This window comes from Lynx canadensis, chromosome A1, assembly GCF_007474595.2.
Source record: "Lynx canadensis isolate LIC74 chromosome A1, mLynCan4.pri.v2, whole genome shotgun sequence".
Lineage (NCBI taxonomy): Eukaryota > Metazoa > Chordata > Mammalia > Carnivora > Felidae > Lynx > Lynx canadensis.
This window is the reverse complement of record NC_044303.2, coordinates 89,183,754-89,194,681: the sequence shown is the minus strand read 5'-3', so window position 1 is coordinate 89,194,681 and position 10,928 is coordinate 89,183,754. Positions and strand designations below refer to the sequence as shown.

General features: G+C 38.6%; 1 long non-coding RNA gene across 2 annotated transcripts; it reads left to right on the top strand.

Moving 5' to 3' along the window:
* Nucleotides 1-4,015: 4,015 nt before the first annotated feature.
* On the top strand, nt 4,016-10,625 carry LOC116737975. Of its 2 annotated transcripts, XR_004343378.1 has the most exons (4): nt 4,016-4,459; nt 5,592-5,670; nt 6,224-6,303; nt 10,417-10,625. It is a non-coding gene; the product is annotated as an uncharacterized LOC116737975 (long non-coding RNA). The 2 variants fall into 2 exon arrangements; XR_004343379.1 differs by lacking the exon at nt 5,592-5,670.
* Nucleotides 10,626-10,928: the final 303 nt, after the last annotated feature.

Here is a 10,928-nt window from a genome sequence, read left to right as displayed (position 1 = left end):
GGTCAACAAGGCACCTTTCTTTTGCTAATTAGCTCTGCTCCAAGCAACCTCACCCTGCTGTGGTTTATAGCCCTGTTTACCTGTTTACCTATTTTGGTCCTTAACTGTGAAAGCAGCTTTTTGCTATTGTACTAAATTGGGGGCTTGTACTAAATTTCCACCCTGAATACCTAATCTCCTTTTGCTAATCTTGGATGCTTTCATCCTGAGGTTTCCTATTCCTATACCTTTGTTCTATACTGGGGGTGCTTTGCCTTGTTTACCTAATCTTGTTTACCTAATCTTGGATGCTTTCATCCTGTGGCTTCCTATTTCTTTATGCCTTATTAACCCATCGGTGCAAGCTCAGGGAATTCCTAAGCTTTTCCCCCACAATCAGGAACAAGGAAAAAAGGCAACATGACAAAAGCAGCAAAAAGATCCACATAGACTTCACATATTATCAAGTATATATGTGGAAAAAAAAAAACTTTAAAATATTTAAAGATGCCTTTGGCTACAGTTTGTGACAAAGTTAAAAATAGAATTAGTGAACTGAAAGATAAAGGTGAAGAAATTATCCAAAATCCAGCATGGGGTTAGAAAAAATATGTAAAAACACAGAGAAGGGAAGGTTTCATTGGGAAGTTTTATATATATTTAATAGTCTCAGAAGGCAAGGACAGAAGGGGCAAAGAAAGGGACTGAAGCTGAGAATTTTCCAGAGCTGATGAAAAATACAAGTCTACAGATTTAAAAGCCCAAAGAATGCATTTACAGAAGTCATACCTACATACATCATAGTGTAACTGCAGAAAAAGAAAAAAAATCTTTTTTCAGCTGAAGAAAAAATATTCCCTTTAAACAACAGACTTCCCAGAAACAATGGAAGACAGAGTGGAATGAAAACATGAGTATAAAGACAGAAAATAGCTGTCAGCCCAGGTTTTTATACCCACTGAAAATATCTTTTAAGAGTGAGGACAAAATAAACACATTTCAGGGCTCCTGGGTGGCTCGGTCAGTTAAGTGTCCTACTTCAGCTCAGGTCATGATCTCACAGCTTGTGAATTCGAGCCCCACATCAGGCTCTGTGCTGACAGCTCAGAGCCTGGAGTCTGCTTCCTGTGTCTTCTCTCTGCATGCCCCCTCCTCCGCTCGTGCTCTGTCTCTCAAAAATAAATCTAAATTTTTTTTTAAAAAGAGTGAGGACAAAATAAACACATTTTAAGACAAAACTCGTTTCATTTTCCCCTGCTGACCATCACTAAAGGCAATTCTAAAGAACGCATTTTAATACAGAAAGAAAGTGATCCCAGATGAAGTTCTGAGATGCAAAAAGAAATGAAGAGCAAAGAGAGTAATAAGAAATATGTAGGCAAATGTAAATAAACATTTTATACAAAACAATAAAGATTTACAGTTGTTAAGATAGACTTACAACACCAGACAACAATAATATCTGTGAAGGGAGAGTAAAAAGAATTTATTGTATGAGGTAAGGTTTTGGTTAATTTCATACATATTGTAAAATCTAGGGGAATCATAAAATAGAATGTATATTTTTATACTAGTAAAGCAAAAATGAAATTTTAAAAATTAAAAGGAAAGTAAAAAAATGGGTAGGAGAAGGGAAAAAAGTAGATCTTAAGCCAAAATGTTAATATTTCCATTTAATTTAAATAACAAAGATTTTCAGACAATGTCTTGGTCTGTTCAGGCCACTGTAACAAAATGCTACAGACTGGGTAGCTTATCAACAACAGAAATGTATTTCTCACTGTTCTAGAAGCTGGAAGTCCAAGATCAGAGTGGTTGGAGATCAGCATGGTTGGGTGAGGGCTCTTTTGCAAATTTCAGATTTCTAATTGTACCCTCACATTGTGGAAAGGTCTGGGAAGTTTATTGGGAAGTGGCGGGGGAGTGTCTAGTATAAGAGCACTAATGCATCAGGGCACCACTCTCATGACTTAATCACTTCACAAACATCCAACATCCTAACACTCAGACACTGAGCATTAGGATTCCAAATGTGAATCTTGGGGGAATACAAACATTCACCCTATAGTAGACAGGACAAAAACATAAAACCCCATGCTATACTGCATACAAGAGACTCACCTTAAATATGAGGACATAACATTTGAAAGTAAAAGAATGGGAGGAAGTTATTTGAAATAGTAACCAATAGAAACTGCTGTAGCTCTGCTAATATTAGATGAAATACATACTTTAAGGCACAAAATATTCCTGAAGATAAAGGGAATCATTACATTAAGACAAAAGGTGGGGTGCCTGGGTGGCTCAGTCAGTTGAGCGTTCGACTTTGGCTTAGGTCATGGTCTCATGATTTGTGAGCTTGAGCCCCATGTCAGGCTCTGTGCTGACAGCTCAGAACCTGGAGCCTGCTTCAGATTCTGTGTCTCTCTGCCCCTCCCCTGCTCGCACTCTGTCTCTGTCTGTTTTCAAAAATGAATAAATGTTAAAAAAAAAATTTTTTTTAAAAAGACAAAAGTCCAGGGAAGAGAAAATGCTGGGAAGACATACAGTTGTAAGTTAGCATCTACCTAATACCATAGCTCAAGAGTTAGCAAATATATGCAGAACTGAAAGGAGAAATATAAAATCCATAATCACGATGAGAGATTTTTGATACCTCTCTCTCAGTAATTAATAGGACAAGAATGTTAAACATTAGTAAAGTTACAGATTTTAACACTATGATTTAACAAGCAATCTAATGGATATGTACATGGAACACTGCACCGATGTATTAAGTAAGGATACATATTTTTTTCCAAGCACACATTAAACTTTCAAAAATTGATCTACATGAGCTACATATAAATTTTATCCCAGTGAAGCTGGGGGAAAAAAAACTGACCATATGCTGGACCATAAAGTAAACCTCAACAAATTTTAAAGAACTGAAAACATACAGAATTTGTTCCCTTGAGTATAAATTAGAAATTAATAATAAAAAGATACTTAGGATGTCCCCATTATATTCAGAAATTTATAAATAATTTTTAATGTTTTATTTATTTTTGAGAGAGAGAGTATGAGCAGGGGAGGGACAGAGACAGAGGGGGGCAGAGGATCCAAGCAGGCACTGCACTGAGAGCAGTGAGCCCAATATGGGGGTTGAACTCAACGAGATGTGAGGTCATGACCTGAGCTGAAGTCAAATGCTCAACTGACTGAGCCAACCAGGTGCCCCTATAAATACTTTTGTTAATCATGGTTCCAAGGAAGAAAATACTTTGAACTGAATACTGCATATCAAGACCAGTGAGATGTTGCTTAAGCAGGGCTTAGAGAAACACTTATAGCCTAAAAAGATATTTAAGAAAATCAGAAAACCTAGTAATTAATCACATAAGCACCATCTCAAACAGAACAATAAGAATAAATCCCAAAAGTGTTAAAATAGGAAAGTAATAAAAGGTAGACATTTATGAAAGAGAAAAACAAATATACAATATATAGAGGATCAACAAAATCAAATGTGTGTGTTTGTGTATTTCGGAAAAGACTAACAAAACTGACAAACTTCTGGTGAGACTGATTAAGGAAAAAAGAAAAATAACCAAAGTCAGGAATAAAAAGGGGGGAATAAGGAGAACTACAAAATTTTCTCTGAATCTGCACTGACCCCCTGACTCCCTGATACTGAGAGAATAACCCACTCCCTCTAAATTCCTTGAGTCAACAATTATGAGAACAGAATGTTAACATAAGATGAGCCAAATCACAAAGAAACACAACTCACTTCTGAAAGATTGTGACACCTACATGACCAAAGCCCACCAAAACTGCTGTGGACATTTGCTTTTGTTTATTTCCCCTATAAAACCCCTCTCATTCCCATGTTTGGAGAAACAGTTCCTGTAAGAACTTTCCCTGTTGCAACCATTTGAATAAAGCACCCATTTCCTTTGTAGCTTGAAGTCTCAGAGAATTACTTTTTTTTTTAATTTTTTTTTCTTAATGTTTATTTTTAGGAGAGAGAGGGAAAGCAGGGGAGGGGCAGAGACAGAGGGAGACACAGAATAAAGCAGGCTCCAGGCTCTAAGCTGTCAGCACAGAGACTGATGCAGGCCTGAACTCAGGAGCCTTCATTTGAGCTGTGAGATCATGACCTGGGCCAAAGCCAGCCACCTAACTGACTGAACCACCCAGGTGCCCCATGAAGTCTCAGAATTTCTAAAGTTTGATGTTATAAATGCTACCAGTATTAAAACAGTAAGATATTACAATTTCATTACAATAAGTTATAAATATTAATGTGAAATGAAAAAATTGCAAAAAAAAATGTAACTTACCAAAACTTACTAAAGGTCTCACAACTTATACATGTGGGAAGTTTGGGAAAGACTATGGAGTGAGTTCAGTCTTCAGGGAACTCGAAGGAGGAGAAGCAAGAAGATAGAGGAGAGAGAAGCTGGGGGGAAGCAGGAAGGGGAAACCTTAATTAACAGTGAGTATGGAAAAGCCTTCCATAGACATGTACTCTCTGTTTCTATTAGTGAATTTGAAAGTGAAAGCTTGAAAAATAATTTCATCTGTATTTATGTATAGAGACTCTAGGGGTGAAATGGTACTGAGTACCACAGTCATGCAATGCAAGGGAACTTTTCGTTCATGGGATTCAAAAAGGAGAGAGGGTCAACTGAGGACCAGTTAGATGAGGACAGACAGTGGGGACCTGAAGTCTGCATCAGGACTTTGAGAAATTGGGTACAATTGCTTCCAGGGGATTACTTGGGCTGGGAGGTTTCTCATGCTTTTTCTCCAGCCTCAGCTGAGTGCTTCAGGATGGAGACATGGAGAAGGAAATCACAAATTTTAACTCAATTCTTCTTTCTACTGAGTGTTTCCATTTAGCCCTGGGAGTTCTTCTCAGGTTGTGGATAGTATCAGTTATGCTCAGGAAGGAGTTTGTGTGAATCCCTTGTAGAGAGACTACAAAGTGTAGTGACCAAAACATGATCTTTCAACCATGAAGCCCAGATGCAAATAAGGATTCTTTCACTTACTCCCAGATGACTTTAGGCAAGTAATTAAGTCTTCTGTTTTATGTTATGTGTCCTCAGCTATCTCTTATTGGAATAATAATAGCAGCAACCTCCTAGATTGTAATGAGGCTTGGAGAAGTTAGTGTTATTAGAGCCCTCAGAAGTGTGCCTGGAATGAGAAGCTTTAGCATAAAGGTGTGTGAAGAAAGTCTCCCCATGTGGTGGCCCCTGGTCCCAGGACTCCAGCAACAGGATGCTCAGGTAGTGGAAGGCAGCCCATCTGAAAGCCAAGAAAATCTCCCTAGGACCAGCCCACACACAGATGCACCCTAAGATGAGATTCCAGAAAAATGATTGGATTTGGTTAGTCAGCAGTATCTTGCTTCTAAGCAAACAATCCATTGTTTCTAAGCAAGCATGCTTTGCTTTTTCAAGCTGGAAAAGGGGTCAGCAGAAGAAGCCTCCAGCTCTACTCCAGTGACTAAGAGTGTTGGGTAGGACAAAGGCTGCTTCACACTTGCTTCTCCAGCTTAGGCAGCCTGCCCACTCATCTATATGCATTTTGCTCCCCCCCACCTCCCTGTGTTTTCCTAGAAATAGATGGACTAGAGATTAATGCAGAAATGGTTGTTGGGAGCCAAGCCTCTACCATCGTAACCATGGATGTTTGGGGGTGAGTGTCCCTTAAGATCTCAAAGGCTAAGAGGAGGTCCTGGAGTTGACAGGGCAAAGCCCTGGAGGAGAGCAGGAGAAATTCCTCCGGTCTTGGATGCAAACCTTAGGGCCAGTATTCCAGTGAATGCAACAATTATAATTTATTTCTTTTCCTGTCTATAATTTTCCCATCTGTAAAATGAGGGGAAAGACCCAACTCATAAGGTTGCTTTAAGGATTCATGAAAAAGCATTTTGCATTTTGCAAATCTCTATAGAAACATTATTGTTGGGGCGCCTGGGTGGCGCAGTCGGTTAAGCGTCCGACTTCAGCCAGGTCACGATCTCGCGGTCCATGAGTTCGAGCCCCGCGTTGGGCTCTGGGCTGATGGCTCAGAGCCTGGAGCCTGTTTCCGATTCTGTGTCTCCTTCTCTCTCTGCCCCCCCCCCCCCGTTCATGCTCTGTCTCTCTCTGTCCCAAAAAATAAATAAACGTTGAAAAAAAAAAAAGAAACATTATTGTTAAATTGACTAATGATCTGTTTTTTTAAATTCTGTCTTTTTTTTTTTAAGTTAAAGGAAGGAGATAACAAAAACAAGAGCAAAAATTAATGAAACTGAGAACAACACAATAGAAAGGATCAAAAGTCAAGGTTAGTATTTTGGAAAGAATGCTAAAATTGACAAATCTCTGATGTAATAAAGAAGAAAGAACAGAAAGCACAAAGTCACAACAGATGCCATAGATTATTTAGAAATGTACTTTAAAAACTTTAAATGTACAAGGACTTCCTAGTTATAGTTTATGATTGCATATGGTCAGAAAACAGACTGTATGATTGTTGTCCTTTGAAATTTGTTGAGATTTGCTTATGGCCCAGCACATGTTTGATCTCAGTGAGGTTTCCACTGGCACTCGAAAAGAATGTGTTCTGGAGATGCTGGGTGCACTGATCTAGAAAGAGCCATTTGATCAAGTTTGTAATGTATTGTTCAGATCTTCTCAGCTCTTAATGGATTTTTATCTGCTTGTTCTATCAATTAATGAAGTAATTGTTGAGTTATCCATTTCTACTTATAGTTCTATGAATTTTACTTTATATATTTGAGGCCATGTTACCAGATGCATGCAAATATGGAATTGTCGGGGCACCTAGGTGGTTCAGTTGGTTAACTGTCTGACTTCAGCCCAGGTCATGATCTCACAGTTTGTGGGTTCAAGCCCCAGGTCCGTCTCTGCACTGACAGCTCAGAGCCTGGAGCCTGCTTCAGAGTCTAGGTCTCCCTCTCTGTCTAGGTCTCTTTCTCTCAAAAATAAAAATAAAACATTAAAACAATTTAAAAATATATAGAATTGTCATATCTTCCTGGTGAATTGAAATTTTATGAAGTAAGCCTGTATCTGTAGTAATGCCTTTTGCTTAAAGATCGGGTTAGAATTCTGTTAGGATTCTACTACAATTAGCCTATTATTCAGGCTTTCCTTCTATTGGTTTGGAAGTTATACACTTTTTCTCTTCTTTTAATGGCCAAGGAATTAGAAGATCCATTCTTCATTTACAAAAACCTAATTCTAATTGGAATTTTATCTTCATACTAGACAATGAAAGGATCTTAGAATACTGTAACCTCATTTATGTCTCATTTTATATGCTATTGTTTTTGTGAATTTAATTATGTATACATAAAGTATACAGATATGTGTTGAAATACATTATTATTGTTCTCTATACCAAATAGTTATTGAGATTTATCCACATATTTACTATTTTTTTCTCTGCCTCTTCAATTTCCCATGTGGGGTTATTTTCCTTCTGTCTGAAAAAATATACTGTATGACATTCTGTCCTGTTAATGGTAACTAATAATTTTTGTTTGCCTAAACATAGCTTTATTCCACTTTCATTCTTAAAAGATATTTTTTTCTAGGAATATAATTCTAAGTTCCAATTTTTGTTTGCCTAAACATAGCTTTATTCCACTTTCATTCTTAAAAGATATTTTTTTCTAGGAATATAATTCTAAGTTGAGTGTCATATCCTTTTGTCACATTGGAGGCATCAAGCCACCAATTTCTGACTGCCACACTGGCTGGTGAGCAGTCAGCTGCTCATCCTCCTGTTTAATGCATTGTTAAATTTTTTTCTGTGTCTTTGATTTATTCCAGTTTTACTATGTTATGTTTGGATGTGGATTTTTCCCCTAGTAATGCTGCTTCAGATTCTTTGGGCTTTTAAATTTGTGGATTTGTATCTTCAGTTTTGGTAAATTCTCAGCTGTTTGTGTGCCCAAATGTTATCTCTAATCCCTTCGCTTTCTGTTTCCTTCTGTGACTCCAATAAAGGCATGTTAGACCTTATCACCATATCTCCTATGTCTATTAACCTGCCATTTCCATCCCTCTGTCCCCAACTCCCTGCCCAGGCTTCATTCTGGATATAACTTATATTTTAGTTCACTAAGTCTCTCGTTAGCTGTGTAATCTGCCATTAAATAGATAGTCTGTTTTTCAGTTTGAGACTTTCCATTTGTTTTCTTTTTTATAGTATGCCAAGTTCTCAAATTTGTCTTTACTTTCCTTGAACATTATTTTATTTATTAATTTTTAAATATTTATTTATCTTTGAGAGAGGCAGGGAGGGAGAGGGAGGGATAGAGAGAGAGAGAGGGAGGGATAGAGAGAGAGAGAGAGAGGGAGAGAGAGAGAAAGAGTGTGTGAGGGAGGGGCAGAGAGAGAAGGAGACAGAGGATCCAAAGGAGGCACTGCACTGACAGCAGTGAACCCAATGTGGGGTTCAAATCCACGAATCATGAGATCATGACCCAAGCTGAAGACAGATGCTTAGCTGACTGGGCCATCTAGGCACCCCTCCTTGAACATTATTTTAAAAGCTGTATCTGATGACATTTGGCAGTGGCTTTCTCTGATGCTGATCTCTGAGTGTGTCACAGATTCCCTGCGTTAGATTCCCTCTGTCCAAATACTTAGAGTGGTTTCTGTTTTCCTACTTGGAGCCTGACTGATAACTGCTGTCTGCCAGTCTCTCAACCCTGGGCCTTACAACTTCCTACACATTGTTTTTCACAGCCTACAGCTCTCCTTAATATTGTATTAACTTTCAGCAAAAGGGAACTTGGTTCAGGAGCTGGGATTCGAAAGTAAATACAAATTGGAAAAAAAGAATCCCTTCTCCAAGACTCCTAGCCTTAGTAAATAATTTTTTTTGTTTTTTTAATGTTTATTTATTTTTGAGAGAGAGAGAAAGACAGAGCACAAGCAGAGGAGGGGCAGAGAGAGAGGGAGACACGGAATCTGAAGCAGGCTCCAGGCTCCGAGCTGTCAGCACAGAGTCCAATGCGGGGCTCGAATTCACAAACTGTGAGATCATAACCTGAGCCTAAGTTGGACACTTAACTGACTGAGCAACCCAGGCACCCCAGTAAATAATTTTTTGATAACATATTTTTGGGGTGCACACTGCCATCCTCCCAATTTTATTTTAGTTGGCCTGTTAGCAAGCAAGTTCATCTTCTCCTTCCACAAAACAATATCTGAGATACAGATGTTAGCTATTTACTAATAGTTAAGTCATCTTGAAACCATTCCAATTACATATTTAAAATTGTTCATTCTGAAGTCACTTATGCCAAAAAAAGTTATTTCTTAGACCTTGTCCTCTGAAGATACAATTTAAACAAAACAAGCAAGACACTGCAATGAGCACAATTCTTGGAGCTCGTAGGTCCCAGCTTCTTTTTCAGGAGGATTTTTTCCTCTAAAAATAAAGATAAAATCATGTTACAATAGAAATACTATAATAGCAATACTACAACTAACATTTTCTTCTTCCTATGATCTTATCACCTCCTCCCCATAAAAAAAAAGTTTTTTAGCCACTTTTATGGGAAGAGTTACATCACTTCCCAGTTCTTCTGTCACTACCCCCCACATCTAGAACTTTAGATGTTAGCTTGTTTCTCTTGTCTGGATATGTTGACCAGTGAGGGCCTTCCTCATCCACCAGCTCCTTAGCTGTCTCTGAGGTTAGCTGGTTTGTCATGGCCTATGCACTCTCTAAGACTCTCTATGACTAACTGTGCCTCAGTGCCTAATCAGTCAGGAGCAAGGGATGGTGGACAAACACCATACTAACACTTCTGCATAGAACACAGCCTTGATGACTCAATGGGCCCATGCCACTTGCTGTAGGGCCTCCGCCTGGGGATCGCAGCTCACCTCTCCCACCTTCCTGACACTCTTTATTTTAGCCAGTTCCAAACTGCAGTATTTCAGGTGGGCTGCAGACTTGTGGAAAGGTGCCATAAACACATACCCATTATAGGGTTAGAATAAGTTCCTCATTTAGTTATCCAGCTTCAAAATTTTGTCAGAAGCAAGACAGCATCAAAAAGAAAAAAAGAAGCAAGATGGCATCTGGGCAGAGAAGAAACACATCACAGTGATGCTCACCTTAGTGCCCAGGGGCCCTAATGGGGTAAAATCTGACCATATCTGGAACATTTTTTTCTTGTCAGGACACAACCATTTTAAACTCAAGGTATAACAACATGTAACATCCTCATTTCAAACATCTGCAAAGTCCCTTTTGCCATGTAAGGCAATATATTCACAGGTTCTGAGGATTAGGTCATCTTCAGAGTCCAGTACTCTGCCTACCATAGTGAAGACCAGTAGCTGTCTACCAAACTCTGTTTTCCCTTCTATGTACACACAGCTAGACTACATTTTCTGTTCTTTTTGGCAGATGGGTGAGGCCACATGACTAAGGTCTTTCCAAAGGAATGCAAGCAGTATTGTGTGTTCCTTCCATACCAGGCTTGCAAGAAACTCCTATGCATGCTCCTCCTGTTCTTTCTTCATTCTCAGGACTTTAGAGGATGTGTGGAGCCTGGATAATCACTGACCTGAAAACCCATTCTCGACTGTTAAATTCAATTAAATTTAAACTATTAAATTATGGAAACTACATCATAGAGCCATTGCATTTTGGGTCTACTTGTTATAGTAGTTGATCTGGTTTATTAGTCAAGCCTAACTAATACACCAACAAATGAGAATATTTCTTCATAGTCCCTTGACGCTCAATGTCCATATTGAATAAGACTTAACTATACTTTCCTAAGAAGACTGAGATCACCTGAAATAGACAACCACAGTTTTTATCTCTCCCATTCAAGCATTTATTGAACAACAGGTACAGGGCAGGTACACTACTACCTGTGATGCCTGCTTCTTTTGTCTCTGTGGGCATACTTT